The 16,691-nt window shown below is 42.3% G+C and overlaps 6 non-coding genes across 6 annotated transcripts; all 6 read right to left on the bottom strand.

The window, feature by feature from the left end:
- Positions 1–1,296: 1,296 nt before the first annotated feature.
- TRNAE-CUC (transfer RNA glutamic acid (anticodon CUC)) lies at positions 1,297–1,368 on the bottom strand. The gene has a single exon. It is a non-coding gene; the product is annotated as a tRNA-Glu (tRNA).
- Positions 1,369–4,073: 2,705 nt separating this feature from the next.
- On the bottom strand, positions 4,074–4,145 carry TRNAE-CUC (transfer RNA glutamic acid (anticodon CUC)). The gene has a single exon. It is a non-coding gene; the product is annotated as a tRNA-Glu (tRNA).
- A 2,712-nt stretch (positions 4,146–6,857) lies between these two features.
- TRNAE-CUC (transfer RNA glutamic acid (anticodon CUC)) lies at positions 6,858–6,929 on the bottom strand. Its single transcript has one exon. It is a non-coding gene; the product is annotated as a tRNA-Glu (tRNA).
- Positions 6,930–9,649: 2,720 nt separating this feature from the next.
- On the bottom strand, positions 9,650–9,721 carry TRNAE-CUC (transfer RNA glutamic acid (anticodon CUC)). Its single transcript has one exon. It is a non-coding gene; the product is annotated as a tRNA-Glu (tRNA).
- A 2,712-nt stretch (positions 9,722–12,433) lies between these two features.
- Positions 12,434–12,505, bottom strand: TRNAE-CUC (transfer RNA glutamic acid (anticodon CUC)). Its single transcript has one exon. It is a non-coding gene; the product is annotated as a tRNA-Glu (tRNA).
- A 2,758-nt stretch (positions 12,506–15,263) lies between these two features.
- Positions 15,264–15,335, bottom strand: TRNAE-CUC (transfer RNA glutamic acid (anticodon CUC)). Its single transcript has one exon. It is a non-coding gene; the product is annotated as a tRNA-Glu (tRNA).
- Between the last annotated feature and the right edge of the window lie 1,356 nt (positions 15,336–16,691).

The raw sequence follows: 16,691 nt of genomic DNA, 5'->3' as shown, positions 1-16,691 counted from the left end.
GCCTGGTGGCGAAGCTAGCGTGCTCTGTCACACTACAGACCCCTCCCTGTGTGCGTGCGTGTGCGTGTGTGTGCGCGCGCGCGGGTGTCTGTGTCTGCAGGGGGTATCTGTCCCATCCATAGATATCAGGGGTACTGCGGCTGCTGCTGTTCAAACTTTAGCATTAGGCACATCCCTTTGGTGTTACTGTAATAAGCGTTTCTAGTACCATCTTTTTTGCTCTGTTCACCCACATCTTTACATTGCAGATAGTGCTGTGTGTGTGTGTGTGTGTGTGTGTGCGTGTGTGCGTGTGTATAGCATGTGTTTGAAACACTATACTGTATCTGCATAGAAAAAAAGCCTTCTTTTAGTAATGTACAGTTCAAATATGAACATGACCCCATCTCATCTCATCCCCTGACTGGATACAAAACATTCATATATTCTTTTGCAACTTTTCATGCAATTTGCTTGCACCATTTCAGAGAAATTAAATATTTAAAATGGAAATAAATTGGTAACCGCAATAACAAACAACACTGTACATGCTAATGGGTACATCCATGTAAGCAGTACATACATGCTCAGGAGTCGTTTTTTTGGATCGGTAAATACTTGTCATTTTCCACTTCAGCCATTTTAATTCCCCCCCTTTAAATTATTGAACTGGTTGATGTGTATATATATATATATATATATATATATATATATATATATATATATATATTTCAACCATTATCACCTACAGTAGCATACAGTGCTCCCACTGCAGCAAGGGATTCTGGGAAATGACATGCAATGTTTACTCGCTCATCCCACAACGTGGCGGTATCAAATATAGCGTTTTCCCAGTTATTATATCCCTGCTGGATGTAGGATAATCCCAGCCAAACCCACATACTTATTACATTCCCGTTATGTCACATGTATTATTTCCTGTGAAGGAAGCACTAAGTATATTCCCATTATGGTCACAAATTGGACGATAATGTATTTCCATTATGTCTCCTATTATTTTCCCAGGATATCTCATAGAATACTGTCATCCAAAACCACCTATGGATTGAATGATTGAAAAATATGCCTCGGTTTTGTGCCAAGATTGTCTTTCCCCGACTAGCGTATTCTCTTCTTGGAATATTTCAATTGACATGCTCACTTAATACAATTCTTAACGTCACTTCCATGATCCTTTCAGTTTTATTAATTGAATTAGCAAGAGCTCTGTTTATGCAAATGTAAAAAAAAAAGGAAATTCTGTTCAACTTAAGACATGAAAAGAAAAAGAATCATTACGGTTTTCAAAACAAAGCTTTCCCTGACCGGGGATCGAACCCGGGCCGCGGCGGTGAGAGCGCCGAATCCTAACCACTAGACAATCAGGGAGGATGTGTAGTGTAGTGCTCTGTGGTGTGGTGACTATGGGTTTATTTACTGGGGTCTGATGATTCCACGATCATTCTCACCCAATCTTCCACAGCCCCTGGACTCAGAGCTATTTCTGATAACTAGCATTAAACAGTGCACGTTCACAGCCACATTTGCCCTGCAGAAAGTACTGTAAAGCAACCGGCACTGACAGCCACCCACCTCCAAAAGTGGGGGATTAGCTCAAATGGTAGAGCGCTCGCTTAGCATGTAAGAGGTAGCGGGATCTTTAACTTTTTTTGTGTTTAGTCAGTAAGGGAAGTTGTTTCAGATATTCTACTTAGAAATAAAAATTAGATCACTGATTTAAATGATGACTTTACTGTACTGAAGCTTGTTTGTGTTATTGATTGTAGCAAATACATTACAATAACTAAACTAGTGCTAGGCTTTTTACCCCCTCAAAGCTCTGAGACACCAAGGCAGGTGAATATTTCCTCCACCAGAGCTCCAAGAGACACCCACCTCAGCTCATAGACTCAAGAGAAGAAGACGACACACATAAAACCTTCTTGCATTATGTATATTCCAATTATGGTGACAAACTGGATAATATTTCCATTATGTCTCCTATTATTTTTCCATGATGTCTCTTATTATTATTATATCATACAGGATGTAGGATACTGTCATCCAAAACCACATCATTATTGAATGATTGAAAATGATGCCTCCGTTTTACGTCAAGATTGTCTTGACACTTAGACCCCCAAGATATCAATAGAGCCTCACTTAAAAGACTACATTATTTTTGATTCAAATGGACTTTTATGGTGCAGAAGCCGCATGGCGCCTGTGCCTACAGTGTATGTATTTGTCAGTGTGTCTCTATCTGCATTTCTGTCTCTTGATGGCCAGTCAGCCTGTGTGATGATGTCAGCCTGTCTGTGATGTAAGAGACACATTGTGATATCATCACATACTGTAGACTGGCTGGCAGGTGTAAAGCTTCTAAAAGAGAGAGGGAGAGAGGGAGAAAGAGAGAGAGAGAGAGAGAGGAGAGAGGGGGGGAGAGAGAGGAGAGAGGGGGGGAGAGAGAGAGAGGAAGAGAGAGAGAGGGGGAGGGGGAGAGAGAGGGGGGGAGAGAGAGAGGAAGAGAGGGAGCAAGCAGCTCCTCCCTCCCATGCAAATCACCTGGAGTGAGAGGAGAGGAGCAGAGGGACAGAAGCCTGTGCTGCTTCTTATGGGACAGGATTTGGGGTGCTGTTTCTTGCTCTATCTCCCTCCCTCCCACTGTCTCAGGTGCAGAAAGTTTTCAAGGGAGAGAGGAAAGGAAGGGGAAAATGGAAGCTGAGGAGAGCTGGTCCTGTCCCTCTTGTTGGTAAAGAGGGGGCATCCAGAAAGAGGTAAGGAGATAGTTTTATTTTAATTCAAGAAGGAGTGCCTGGTGGCGAAGCTAGCATGCTCTGTCACACTACAGACCCCTCCCTGTGTGCGTGCGTGTGCGTGTGTGTGCGCGCGCGCGGGTGTCTGTGTCTGCAGGGGGTATCTGTCCCATCCATAGATATCAGGGGTACTGCGGCTGCTGCTGTTCAAACTTTAGCATTAGGCACATCCCTTTGGTGTTACTGTAATAAGCGTTTCTAGTACCATCTTTTTTGCTCTGTTCACCCACATCTTTACATTGCAGATAGTGCTGTGTGTGTGTGTGTGTGTGTGTGTGTGTGCGTGTGTGCGTGTGTATAGCATGTGTTTGAAACACTATACTGTATCTGCATAGAAAAAAAGCCTTCTTTTAGTAATGTACAGTTCAAATATGAACATGGCCCCATCTCATCCCCTGACTGGATACAAAACATTCATGTATTCTTTTGCAACTTTTCCTGCAATTTGCTTGCACCATTTCAGAGAAATTAAATATTTAAAATGGAAATAAATTGGTAACCGCAATAACAAACAACACTGTACATGCTAATGGGTACATCCATGTAAGCAGTACATACATGCTCAGGAGTCGTTTTTTTGGATCGGTAAATACTTGTCATTTTCCACTTCAGCCATTTTAATTCCCCCCCTTTAAATTATTGAACTGGTTGATGTGTATATATATATATATATATATATATATATATATATTTCAACCATTATCACCTACAGTAGCATACAGTGCTCCCACTGCAGCAAGGGATTCTGGGAAATGACATGCAATGTTTACTCGCTCATCCCACAACGTGGCGGTATCAAATATAGCGTTTTCCCAGTTATTATATCCCTGCTGGATGTAGGATAATCCCAGCCAAACCCACATACTTATTACATTCCTGTTATGTCACATGTATTATTTCCTGTGAAGGAAGCACTAAGTATATTCCCATTATGGCCACAAATTGGACGATAATGTATTTCCATTATGTCTCCTATTATTTTCCCAGGATATCTCATAGAATACTGTCATCCAAAACCACCTATGGATTGAATGATTGAAAAATATGCCTCGGTTTTGTGCCAAGATTGTCTTTCCCCGACTAGCGCATTCTCTTCTTGGAATATTTCAATTGACATGCTCACTTAATACAATTCTTAACGTCACTTCCATGATCCTTTCAGTTTTATTAATTGAATTAGCAAGAGCTCTGTTTATGCAAATGTAAAAAAAAAAGGAAATTCTGTTCAACTTAAGACATGAAAAGAAAAAGAATCATTACGGTTTTCAAAACAAAGCTTTCCCTGACCGGGGATCGAACCCGGGCCGCGGCGGTGAGAGCGCCGAATCCTAACCACTAGACAATCAGGGAGGATGTGTAGTGTAGTGCTCTGTGGTGTGGTGACTATGGGTTTATTTACTGGGGTCTGATGATTCCACGATCATTCTCACCCAATCTTCCACAGCCCCTGGACTCAGAGCTATTTCTGATAACTAGCATTAAACAGTGCACGTTCACAGCCACATTTGCCCTGCAGAAAGTACTGTAAAGCAACCGGCACTGACAGCCACCCACCTCCAAAAGTGGGGGATTAGCTCAAATGGTAGAGCGCTCGCTTAGCATGTAAGAGGTAGCGGATCTTTAACTTTTTTTGTGTTTAGTCAGTAAGGGAAGTTGTTTCAGATATTCTACTTAGAAATAAAAATTAGATCACTGATTTAAATGATGACTTTACTGTACTGAAGCTTGTTTGTGTTATTGATTGTAGCAAATACATTACAATAACTAAACTAGTGCTAGGCTTTTTACCCCCTCAAAGCTCTGAGACACCAAGGCAGGTGAATATTTCCTCCACCAGAGCTCCAAGAGACACCCACCTCAGCTCATAGACTCAAGAGAAGAAGACGACACACATAAAACCTTCTTGCATTATGTATATTCCAATTATGGTGACAAACTGGATAATATTTCCATTATGTCTCCTATTATTTTTCCATGATGTCTCTTATTATTATTATATCATACAGGATGTAGGATACTGTCATCCAAAACCACATCATTATTGAATGATTGAAAATGATGCCTCCGTTTTACGTCAAGATTGTCTTGACACTTAGACCCCCAAGATATCAATAGAGCCTCACTTAAAAGACTACATTATTTTTGATTCAAATGGACTTTTATGGTGCAGAAGCCGCATGGCGCCTGTGCCTACAGTGTATGTATTTGTCAGTGTGTCTCTATCTGCATTTCTGTCTCTTGATGGCCAGTCAGCCTGTGTGATGATGTCAGCCTGTCTGTGATGTAAGAGACACATTGTGATATCATCACATACTGTAGACTGGCTGGCAGGTGTAAAGCTTCTAAAAGAGAGAGGGAGAGAGGGAGAAAGAGAGAGAGAGAGAGAGAGAGAGAGAGAGGAGAGAGGGGGGGAGAGAGAGGAGAGAGGGGGGGAGAGAGAGAGAGGAAGAGAGAGAGAGGGGGCGGGGGAGAGAGAGGGGGGGAGAGAGAGAGGAAGAGAGGGAGCAAGCAGCTCCTCCCTCCCATGCAAATCACCTGGAGGGAGAGGAGAGGAGCAAACGGACAGAAGCCTGTGCTGCTTCTAATGGGACAGGATTTGGGGTGCTGTTTCTTGCTCTATCTCCCTCCCTCCCACTGTCTCAGGTGCAGAAAGTTTTCAAGGGAGAGAGGAAAGGAAGGGGAAAATGGAAGCTGAGGAGAGCTGGTCCTGTCCCTCTTGTTGGTAAAGAGGGGGCATCCAGAAAGAGGTAAGGAGATAGTTTTATTTTAATTCAAGAAGGAGTGCCTGGTGGCGAAGCTAGCGTGCTCTGTCACACTACAGACCCCTCCCTGTGTGCGTGCGTGTGCGTGTGTGTGCGCGCGCGCGGGTGTCTGTGTCTGCAGGGGGTATCTGTCCCATCCATAGATATCAGGGGTACTGCGGCTGCTGCTGTTCAAACTTTAGCATTAGGCACATCCCTTTGGTGTTACTGTAATAAGCGTTTCTAGTACCATCTTTTTTGCTCTGTTCACCCACATCTTTACATTGCAGATAGTGCTGTGTGTGTGTGTGTGTGTGTGTGTGCGTGTGTGCGTGTGTATAGCATGTGTTTGAAACACTATACTGTATCTGCATAGAAAAAAAGCCTTCTTTTAGTAATGTACAGTTCAAATATGAACATGACCCCATCTCATCTCATCCCCTGACTGGATACAAAACATTCATGTATTCTTTTGCAACTTTTCATGCAATTTGCTTGCACCATTTCAGAGAAATTAAATATTTAAAATGGAAATAAATTGGTAACCGCAATAACAAACAACACTGTACATGCTAATGGGTACATCCATGTAAGCAGTACATACATGCTCAGGAGTCGTTTTTTTGGATCGGTAAATACTTGTCATTTTCCACTTCAGCCATTTTAATTCCCCCCCTTTAAATTATTGAACTGGTTGATGTGTATATATATATATATATATATATATATATATATTTCAACCATTATCACCTACAGTAGCATACAGTGCTCCCACTGCAGCAAGGATTCTGGGAAATGACATGCAATGTTTACTCGCTCATCCCACAACGTGGCGGTATCAAATATAGCGTTTTCCCAGTTATTATATCCCTGCTGGATGTAGGATAATCCCAGCCAAACCCACATACTTATTACATTCCCGTTATGTCACATGTATTATTTCCTGTGAAGGAAGCACTAAGTATATTCCCATTATGGCCACAAATTGGACGATAATGTATTTCCATTATGTCTCCTATTATTTTCCCATGATATCTCATAGAATACTGTCATCCAAAACCACCTATGGATTGAATGATTGAAAAATATGCCTCGGTTTTGTGCCAAGATTGTCTTTCCCCGACTAGCGTATTCTCTTCTTGGAATATTTCAATTGACATGCTCACTTAATACAATTCTTAACGTCACTTCCATGATCCTTTCAGTTTTATTAATTGAATTAGCAAGAGCTCTGTTTATGCAAATGTAAAAAAAAAAGGAAATTCTGTTCAACTTAAGACATGAAAAGAAAAAGAATCATTACGGTTTTCAAAACAAAGCTTTCCCTGACCGGGGATCGAACCCGGGCCGCGGCGGTGAGAGCGCCGAATCCTAACCACTAGACAATCAGGGAGGATGTGTAGTGTAGTGCTCTGTGGTGTGGTGACTATGGGTTTATTTACTGGGGTCTGATGATTCCACGATCATTCTCACCCAATCTTCCACAGCCCCTGGACTCAGAGCTATTTCTGATAACTAGCATTAAACAGTGCACGTTCACAGCCACATTTGCCCTGCAGAAAGTACTGTAAAGCAACCGGCACTGACAGCCACCCACCTCCAAAAGTGGGGGATTAGCTCAAATGGTAGAGCGCTCGCTTAGCATGTAAGAGGTAGCGGGATCTTTAACTTTTTTTGTGTTTAGTCAGTAAGGGAAGTTGTTTCAGATATTCTACTTAGAAATAAAAATTAGATCACTGATTTAAATGATGACTTTACTGTACTGAAGCTTGTTTGTGTTATTGATTGTAGCAAATACATTACAATAACTAAACTAGTGCTAGGCTTTTTACCCCCTCAAAGCTCTGAGACACCAAGGCAGGTGAATATTTCCTCCACCAGAGCTCCAAGAGACACCCACCTCAGCTCATAGACTCAAGAGAAGAAGACGACACACATAAAACCTTCTTGCATTATGTATATTCCAATTATGGTGACAAACTGGATAATATTTCCATTATGTCTCCTATTATTTTTCCATGATGTCTCTTATTATTATTATATCATACAGGATGTAGGATACTGTCATCCAAAACCACATCATTATTGAATGATTGAAAATGATGCCTCCGTTTTACGTCAAGATTGTCTTGACACTTAGACCCCCAAGATATCAATAGAGCCTCACTTAAAAGACTACATTATTTTTGATTCAAATGGACTTTTATGGTGCAGAAGCCGCATGGCGCCTGTGCCTACAGTGTATGTATTTGTCAGTGTGTCTCTATCTGCATTTCTGTCTCTTGATGGCCAGTCAGCCTGTGTGATGATGTCAGCCTGTCTGTGATGTAAGAGACACATTGTGATATCATCACATACTGTAGACTGGCTGGCAGGTGTAAAGCTTCTAAAAGAGAGAGGGAGAGAGGGAGAAAGAGAGAGAGAGAGAGAGAGAGAGAGAGGAGAGAGGGGGGGAGAGAGAGGAGAGAGGGGGGGAGAGAGAGAGAGGAAGAGAGAGAGAGGGGGAGGGGGAGAGAGAGGGGGGGAGAGAGAGAGGAAGAGAGGGAGCAAGCAGCTCCTCCCTCCCATGCAAATCACCTGGAGGGAGAGGAGAGGAGCAAACGGACAGAAGCCTGTGCTGCTTCTTATGGGACAGGATTTGGGGTGCTGTTTCTTGCTCTATCTCCCTCCCTCCCACTGTCTCAGGTGCAGAAAGTTTTCAAGGGAGAGAGGAAAGGAAGGGGAAAATGGAAGCTGAGGAGAGCTGGTCCTGTCCCTCTTGTTGGTAAAGAGGGGGCATCCAGAAAGAGGTAAGGAGATAGTTTTATTTTAATTCAAGAAGGAGTGCCTGGTGGCGAAGCTAGCATGCTCTGTCACACTACAGACCCCTCCCTGTGTGCGTGCGTGTGCGTGTGTGTGCGCGCGCGCGGGTGTCTGTGTCTGCAGGGGGTATCTGTCCCATCCATAGATATCAGGGGTACTGCGGCTGCTGCTGTTCAAACTTTAGCATTAGGCACATCCCTTTGGTGTTACTGTAATAAGCGTTTCTAGTACCATCTTTTTTGCTCTGTTCACCCACATCTTTACATTGCAGATAGTGCTGTGTGTGTGTGTGTGTGTGTGCGTGTGTGCGTGTGTATAGCATGTGTTTGAAACACTATACTGTATCTGCATAGAAAAAAAGCCTTCTTTTAGTAATGTACAGTTCAAATATGAACATGACCCCATCTCATCTCATCCCCTGACTGGATACAAAACATTCATGTATTCTTTTGCAACTTTTCATGCAATTTGCTTGCACCATTTCAGAGAAATTAAATATTTAAAATGGAAATAAATTGGTAACCGCAATAACAAACAACACTGTACATGCTAATGGGTACATCCATGTAAGCAGTACATACATGCTCAGGAGTCGTTTTTTTGGATCGGTAAATACTTGTCATTTTCCACTTCAGCCAATTTAATTCCCCCCCTTTAAATTATTGAACTGGTTGATGTGTATATATATATATATATATATATATATATATATATATATATATATTTCAACCATTATCACCTACAGTAGCATACAGTGCTCCCACTGCAGCAAGGGATTCTGGGAAATGACATGCAATGTTTACTCGCTCATCCCACAACGTGGCGGTATCAAATATAGCGTTTTCCCAGTTATTATATCCCTGCTGGATGTAGGATAATCCCAGCCAAACCCACATACTTATTACATTCCCGTTATGTCACATGTATTATTTCCTGTGAAGGAAGCACTAAGTATATTCCCATTATGGTCACAAATTGGACGATAATGTATTTCCATTATGTCTCCTATTATTTTCCCAGGATATCTCATAGAATACTGTCATCCAAAACCACCTATGGATTGAATGATTGAAAAATATGCCTCGGTTTTGTGCCAAGATTGTCTTTCCCCGACTAGCGTATTCTCTTCTTGGAATATTTCAATTGACATGCTCACTTAATACAATTCTTAACGTCACTTCCATGATCCTTTCAGTTTTATTAATTGAATTAGCAAGAGCTCTGTTTATGCAAATGTAAAAAAAAAAGGAAATTCTGTTCAACTTAAGACATGAAAAGAAAAAGAATCATTACGGTTTTCAAAACAAAGCTTTCCCTGACCGGGGATCGAACCCGGGCCGCGGCGGTGAGAGCGCCGAATCCTAACCACTAGACAATCAGGGAGGATGTGTAGTGTAGTGCTCTGTGGTGTGGTGACTATGGGTTTATTTACTGGGGTCTGATGATTCCACGATCATTCTCACCCAATCTTCCACAGCCCCTGGACTCAGAGCTATTTCTGATAACTAGCATTAAACAGTGCACGTTCACAGCCACATTTGCCCTGCAGAAAGTACTGTAAAGCAACCGGCACTGACAGCCACCCACCTCCAAAAGTGGGGGATTAGCTCAAATGGTAGAGCGCTCGCTTAGCATGTAAGAGGTAGCGGGATCTTTAACTTTTTTTGTGTTTAGTCAGTAAGGGAAGTTGTTTCAGATATTCTACTTAGAAATAAAAATTAGATCACTGATTTAAATGATTACTTTACTGTACTGAAGCTTGTTTGTGTTATTGATTGTAGCAAATACATTACAATAACTAAACTAGTGCTAGGCTTTTTACCCCCTCAAAGCTCTGAGACACCAAGGCAGGTGAATATTTCCTCCACCAGAGCTCCAAGAGACACCCACCTCAGCTCATAGACTCAAGAGAAGAAGACGACACACATAAAACCTTCTTGCATTATGTATATTCCAATTATGGTGAGAAACTGGATAATATTTCCATTATGTCTCCTATTATTTTTCCATGATGTCTCTTATTATTATTATATCATACAGGATGTAGGATACTGTCATCCAAAACCACATCATTATTGAATGATTGAAAATGATGCCTCCGTTTTACGTCAAGATTGTCTTGACACTTAGACCCCCAAGATTTCAATAGAGCCTCACTTAAAAGACTACATTATTTTTGATTCAAATGGACTTTTATGGTGCAGAAGCCGCATGGCGCCTGTGCCTACAGTGTATGTATTTGTCAGTGTGTCTCTATCTGCATTTCTGTCTCTTGATGGCCAGTCAGCCTGTGTGATGATGTCAGCCTGTCTGTGATGTAAGAGACACATTGTGATATCATCACATACTGTAGACTGGCTGGCAGGTGTAAAGCTTCTAAAAGAGAGAGGGAGAGAGGGAGAAAGAGAGAGAGAGAGGAGAGGGGGGGAGAGAGAGGAGAGAGGGGGGGAGAGAGAGAGAGGAAGAGAGAGAGACGGGGAGGGGGAGAGAGAGGGGGGGAGAGAGAGAGGAAGAGAGGGAGCAAGCAGCTCCTCCCTCCCATGCAAATCACCTGGAGGGAGAGGAGAGGAGCAAACGGACAGAAGCCTGTGCTGCTTCTAATGGGACAGGATTTGGGGTGCTGTTTCTTGCTCTATCTCCCTCCCTCCCACTGTCTCAGGTGCAGAAAGTTTTCAAGGGAGAGAGGAAAGGAAGGGGAAAATGGAAGCTGAGGAGAGCTGGTCCTGTCCCTCTTGTTGGTAAAGAGGGGGCATCCAGAAAGAGGTAAGGAGATAGTTTTATTTTAATTCAAGAAGGAGTGCCTGGTGGCGAAGCTAGCGTGCTCTGTCACACTACAGACCCCTCCCTGTGTGCGTGCGTGTGTGTGCGCGCGCGCGGGTGTCTGTGTCTGCAGGGGGTATCTGTCCCATCCATAGATATCAGGGGTACTGCGGCTGCTGCTGTTCAAACTTTAGCATTAGGCACATCCCTTTGGTGTTACTGTAATAAGCGTTTCTAGTACCATCTTTTTTGCTCTGTTCACCCACATCTTTACATTGCAGATAGTGCTGTGTGTGTGTGTGTGTGTGTGTGTGTGTGCGTGTGTGCGTGTGTATAGCATGTGTTTGAAACACTATACTGTATCTGCATAGAAAAAAAGCCTTCTTTTAGTAATGTACAGTTCAAATATGAACATGACCCCATCTCATCTCATCCCCTGACTGGATACAAAACATTCATGTATTCTTTTGCAACTTTTCATGCAATTTGCTTGCACCATTTCAGAGAAATTAAATATTTAAAATGGAAATAAATTGGTAACCGCAATAACAAACAACACTGTACATGCTAATGGGTACATCCATGTAAGCAGTACATACATGCTCAGGAGTCGTTTTTTTGGATCGGTAAATACTTGTCATTTTCCACTTCAGCCATTTTAATTCCCCCCCTTTAAATTATTGAACTGGTTGATGTGTATATATATATATATATATATATATATATATATATATATATATATATATATTTCAACCATTATCACCTACAGTAGCATACAGTGCTCCCACTGCAGCAAGGGATTCTGGGAAATGACATGCAATGTTTACTCGCTCATCCCACAACGTGGCGGTATCAAATATAGCGTTTTCCCAGTTATTATATCCCTGCTGGATGTAGGATAATCCCAGCCAAACCCACATACTTATTACATTCCCGTTATGTCACATGTATTATTTCCTGTGAAGGAAGCACTAAGTATATTCCCATTATGGTCACAAATTGGACGATAATGTATTTCCATTATGTCTCCTATTATTTTCCCAGGATATCTCATAGAATACTGTCATCCAAAACCACCTATGGATTGAATGATTGAAAAATATGCCTCGGTTTTGTGCCAAGATTGTCTTTCCCCGACTAGCGTATTCTCTTCTTGGAATATTTCAATTGACATGCTCACTTAATACAATTCTTAACGTCACTTCCATGATCCTTTCAGTTTTATTAATTGAATTAGCAAGAGCTCTGTTTATGCAAATGTAAAAAAAAAAGGAAATTCTGTTCAACTTAAGACATGAAAAGAAAAAGAATCATTACGGTTTTCAAAACAAAGCTTTCCCTGACCGGGGATCGAACCCGGGCCGCGGCGGTGAGAGCGCCGAATCCTAACCACTAGACAATCAGGGAGGATGTGTAGTGTAGTGCTCTGTGGTGTGGTGACTATGGGTTTATTTACTGGGGTCTGATGATTCCACGATCATTCTCACCCAATCTTCCACAGCCCCTGGACTCAGAGCTATTTCTGATAACTAGCATTAAACAGTGCACGTTCACAGCCACATTTGCCCTGCAGAAAGTACTGTAAAGCAACCGGCACTGACAGCCACCCACCTCCAAAAGTGGGGGATTAGCTCAAATGGTAGAGCGCTCGCTTAGCATGTAAGAGGTAGCGGGATCTTTAACTTTTTTTGTGTTTAGTCAGTAAGGGAAGTTGTTTCAGATATTCTACTTAGAAATAAAAATTAGATCACTGATTTAAATGATGACTTTACTGTACTGAAGCTTGTTTGTGTTATTGATTGTAGCAAATACATTACAATAACTAAACTAGTGCTAGGCTTTTTACCCCCTCAAAGCTCTGAGACACCAAGGCAGGTGAATATTTCCTCCACCAGAGCTCCAAGAGACACCCACCTCAGCTCATAGACTCAAGAGAAGAAGACGACACACATAAAACCTTCTTGCATTATGTATATTCCAATTATGGTGACAAACTGGATAATATTTCCATTATGTCTCCTATTATTTTTCCATGATGTCTCTTATTATTATTATATCATACAGGATGTAGGATACTGTCATCCAAAACCACATCATTATTGAATGATTGAAAATGATGCCTCCGTTTTACGTCAAGATTGTCTTGACACTTAGACCCCCAAGATATCAATAGAGCCTCACTTAAAAGACTACATTATTTTTGATTCAAATGGACTTTTATGGTGCAGAAGCCGCATGGCGCCTGTGCCTACAGTGTATGTATTTGTCAGTGTGTCTCTATCTGCATTTCTGTCTCTTGATGGCCAGTCAGCCTGTGTGATGATGTCAGCCTGTCTGTGATGTAAGAGACACATTGTGATATCATCACATACTGTAGACTGGCTGGCAGGTGTAAAGCTTCTAAAAGAGAGAGGGAGAGAGGGAGAAAGAGAGAGAGAGAGAGAGAGAGAGGAGAGGGGGGGAGAGAGAGGAGAGAGGGGGGGAGAGAGAGAGAGAGGAAGAGAGAGAGAGGGGGAGGGGGAGGGGGAGAGAGAGGGGGGGAGAGAGAGAGGAAGAGAGGGAGCAAGCAGCTCCTCCCTCCCATGCAAATCACCTGGAGGGAGAGGAGAGGAGCAAACGGACAGAAGCCTGTGCTGCTTCTAATGGGACAGGATTTGGGGTGCTGTTTCTTGCTCTATCTCCCTCCCTCCCACTGTCTCAGGTGCAGAAAGTTTTCAAGGGAGAGAGGAAAGGAAGGGGAAAATGGAAGCTGAGGAGAGCTGGTCCTGTCCCTCTTGTTGGTAAAGAGGGGGCATCCAGAAAGAGGTAAGGAGATAGTTTTATTTTAATTCAAGAAGGAGTGCCTGGTGGCGAAGCTAGCATGCTCTGTCACACTACAGACCCCTCCCTGTGTGCGTGCGTGTGCGTGTGTGTGCGCGCGCGCGGGTGTCTGTGTCTGCAGGGGGTATCTGTCCCATCCATAGATATCAGGGGTACTGCGGCTGCTGCTGTTCAAACTTTAGCATTAGGCACATCCCTTTGGTGTTACTGTAATAAGCGTTTCTAGTACCATCTTTTTTGCTCTGTTCACCCACATCTTTACATTGCAGATAGTGCTGTGTGTGTGTGTGTGTGTGTGTGTGTGTGTGTGTGTGTGTGTGCGTGTGTGCGTGTGTATAGCATGTGTTTGAAACACTATACTGTATCTGCATAGAAAAAAAGCCTTCTTTTAGTAATGTACAGTTCAAATATGAACATGACCCCATCTCATCTCATCCCCTGACTGGATACAAAACATTCATGTATTCTTTTGCAACTTTTCATGCAATTTGCTTGCACCATTTCAGAGAAATTAAATATTTAAAATGGAAATAAATTGGTAACCGCAATAACAAACAACACTGTACATGCTAATGGGTACATCCATGTAAGCAGTACATACATGCTCAGGAGTCGTTTTTTTGGATCGGTAAATACTTGTCATTTTCCACTTCAGCCATTTTAATTCCCCCCCTTTAAATTATTGAACTGGTTGATGTGTATATATATATATATATATATATATATATATATATATATATATATATATATATATATATTTCAACCATTATCACCTACAGTAGCATACAGTGCTCCCACTGCAGCAAGGGATTCTGGGAAATGACATGCAATGTTTACTCGCTCATCCCACAACGTGGCGGTATCAAATATAGCGTTTTCCCAGTTATTATATCCCTGCTGGATGTAGGATAATCCCAGCCAAACCCACATACTTATTACATTCCCGTTATGTCACATGTATTATTTCCTGTGAAGGAAGCACTAAGTATATTCCCATTATGGTCACAAATTGGACGATAATGTATTTCCATTATGTCTCCTATTATTTTCCCAGGATATCTCATAGAATACTGTCATCCAAAACCACCTATGGATTGAATGATTGAAAAATATGCCTCGGTTTTGTGCCAAGATTGTCTTTCCCCGACTAGCGTATTCTCTTCTTGGAATATTTCAATTGACATGCTCACTTAATACAATTCTTAACGTCACTTCCATGATCCTTTCAGTTTTATTAATTGAATTAGCAAGAGCTCTGTTTATGCAAATGTAAAAAAAAAAGGAAATTCTGTTCAACTTAAGACATGAAAAGAAAAAGAATCATTACGGTTTTCAAAACAAAGCTTTCCCTGACCGGGGATCGAACCCGGGCCGCGGCGGTGAGAGCGCCGAATCCTAACCACTAGACAATCAGGGAGGATGTGTAGTGTAGTGCTCTGTGGTGTGGTGACTATGGGTTTATTTACTGGGGTCTGATGATTCCACGATCATTCTCACCCAATCTTCCACAGCCCCTGGACTCAGAGCTATTTCTGATAACTAGCATTAAACAGTGCACGTTCACAGCCACATTTGCCCTGCAGAAAGTACTGTAAAGCAACCGGCACTGACAGCCACCCACCTCCAAAAGTGGGGGATTAGCTCAAATGGTAGAGCGCTCGCTTAGCATGTAAGAGGTAGCGGGATCTTTAACTTTTTTTGTGTTTAGTCAGTAAGGGAAGTTGTTTCAGATATTCTACTTAGAAATAAAAATTAGATCACTGATTTAAATGATGACTTTACTGTACTGAAGCTTGTTTGTGTTATTGATTGTAGCAAATACATTACAATAACTAAACTAGTGCTAGGCTTTTTACCCCCTCAAAGCTCTGAGACACCAAGGCAGGTGAATATTTCCTCCACCAGAGCTCCAAGAGACACCCACCTCAGCTCATAGACTCAAGAGAAGAAGACGACACACATACAACCTTCTTGCATTATGTATATTCCAATTATGGTGACAAACTGGATAATATTTCCATTATGTCTCCTATTATTTTTCCATGATGTCTCTTATTATTATTATATCATACAGGATGTAGGATACTGTCATCCAAAACCACATCATTATTGAATGATTGAAAATGATGCCTCCGTTTTACGTCAAGATTGTCTTGACACTTAGACCCCCAAGATATCAATAGAGCCTCACTTAAAAGACTACATTATTTTTGATTCAAATGGACTTTTATGGTGCAGAAGCCGCATGGCGCCTGTGCCTACAGTGTATGTATTTGTCAGTGTGTCTCTATCTGCATTTCTGTCTCTTGATGGCCAGTCAGCCTGTGTGATGATGTCAGCCTGTCTGTGATGTAAGAGACACATTGTGATATCATCACATACTGTAGACTGGCTGGCAGGTGTAAAGCTTCTAAAAGAGAGAGGGAGAAAGAGAGAGAGAGAGAGAGAGAGAGAGGAAAGAGGGGGGGAGAGAGAGGAGAGAGGGGGGGAGAGAGAGAGAGGAAGAGAGAGAGAGGGGGAGGGGGAGAGAGAGGGGGGGAGAGAGAGAGGAAGAGAGGGAGCAAGCAGCTCCTCCCTCCCATGCAAATCACCTGGAGGGAGAGGAGAGGAGCAAACGGACAGAAGCCTGTGCTGCTTCTTATGGGACAGGATTTGGGGTGCTGTTTCTTGCTCTATCTCCCTCCCTCCCACTGTCTCAGGTGCAGAAAGTTTTCAAGGGAGAGAGGAAAGGAAGGGGAAAATGGAAGCTGAGGAGAGCTGGTCCTGTCCCTCT

The sequence above is a fragment of the Ascaphus truei genome, unplaced genomic scaffold (assembly GCF_040206685.1).
Source record: "Ascaphus truei isolate aAscTru1 unplaced genomic scaffold, aAscTru1.hap1 HAP1_SCAFFOLD_637, whole genome shotgun sequence".
Classification (NCBI taxonomy): Eukaryota; Metazoa; Chordata; class Amphibia; order Anura; family Ascaphidae; genus Ascaphus; species Ascaphus truei.
Note: the sequence above shows the minus strand (reverse complement) of the source record. Positions and strands in the feature narration are given on the sequence as shown.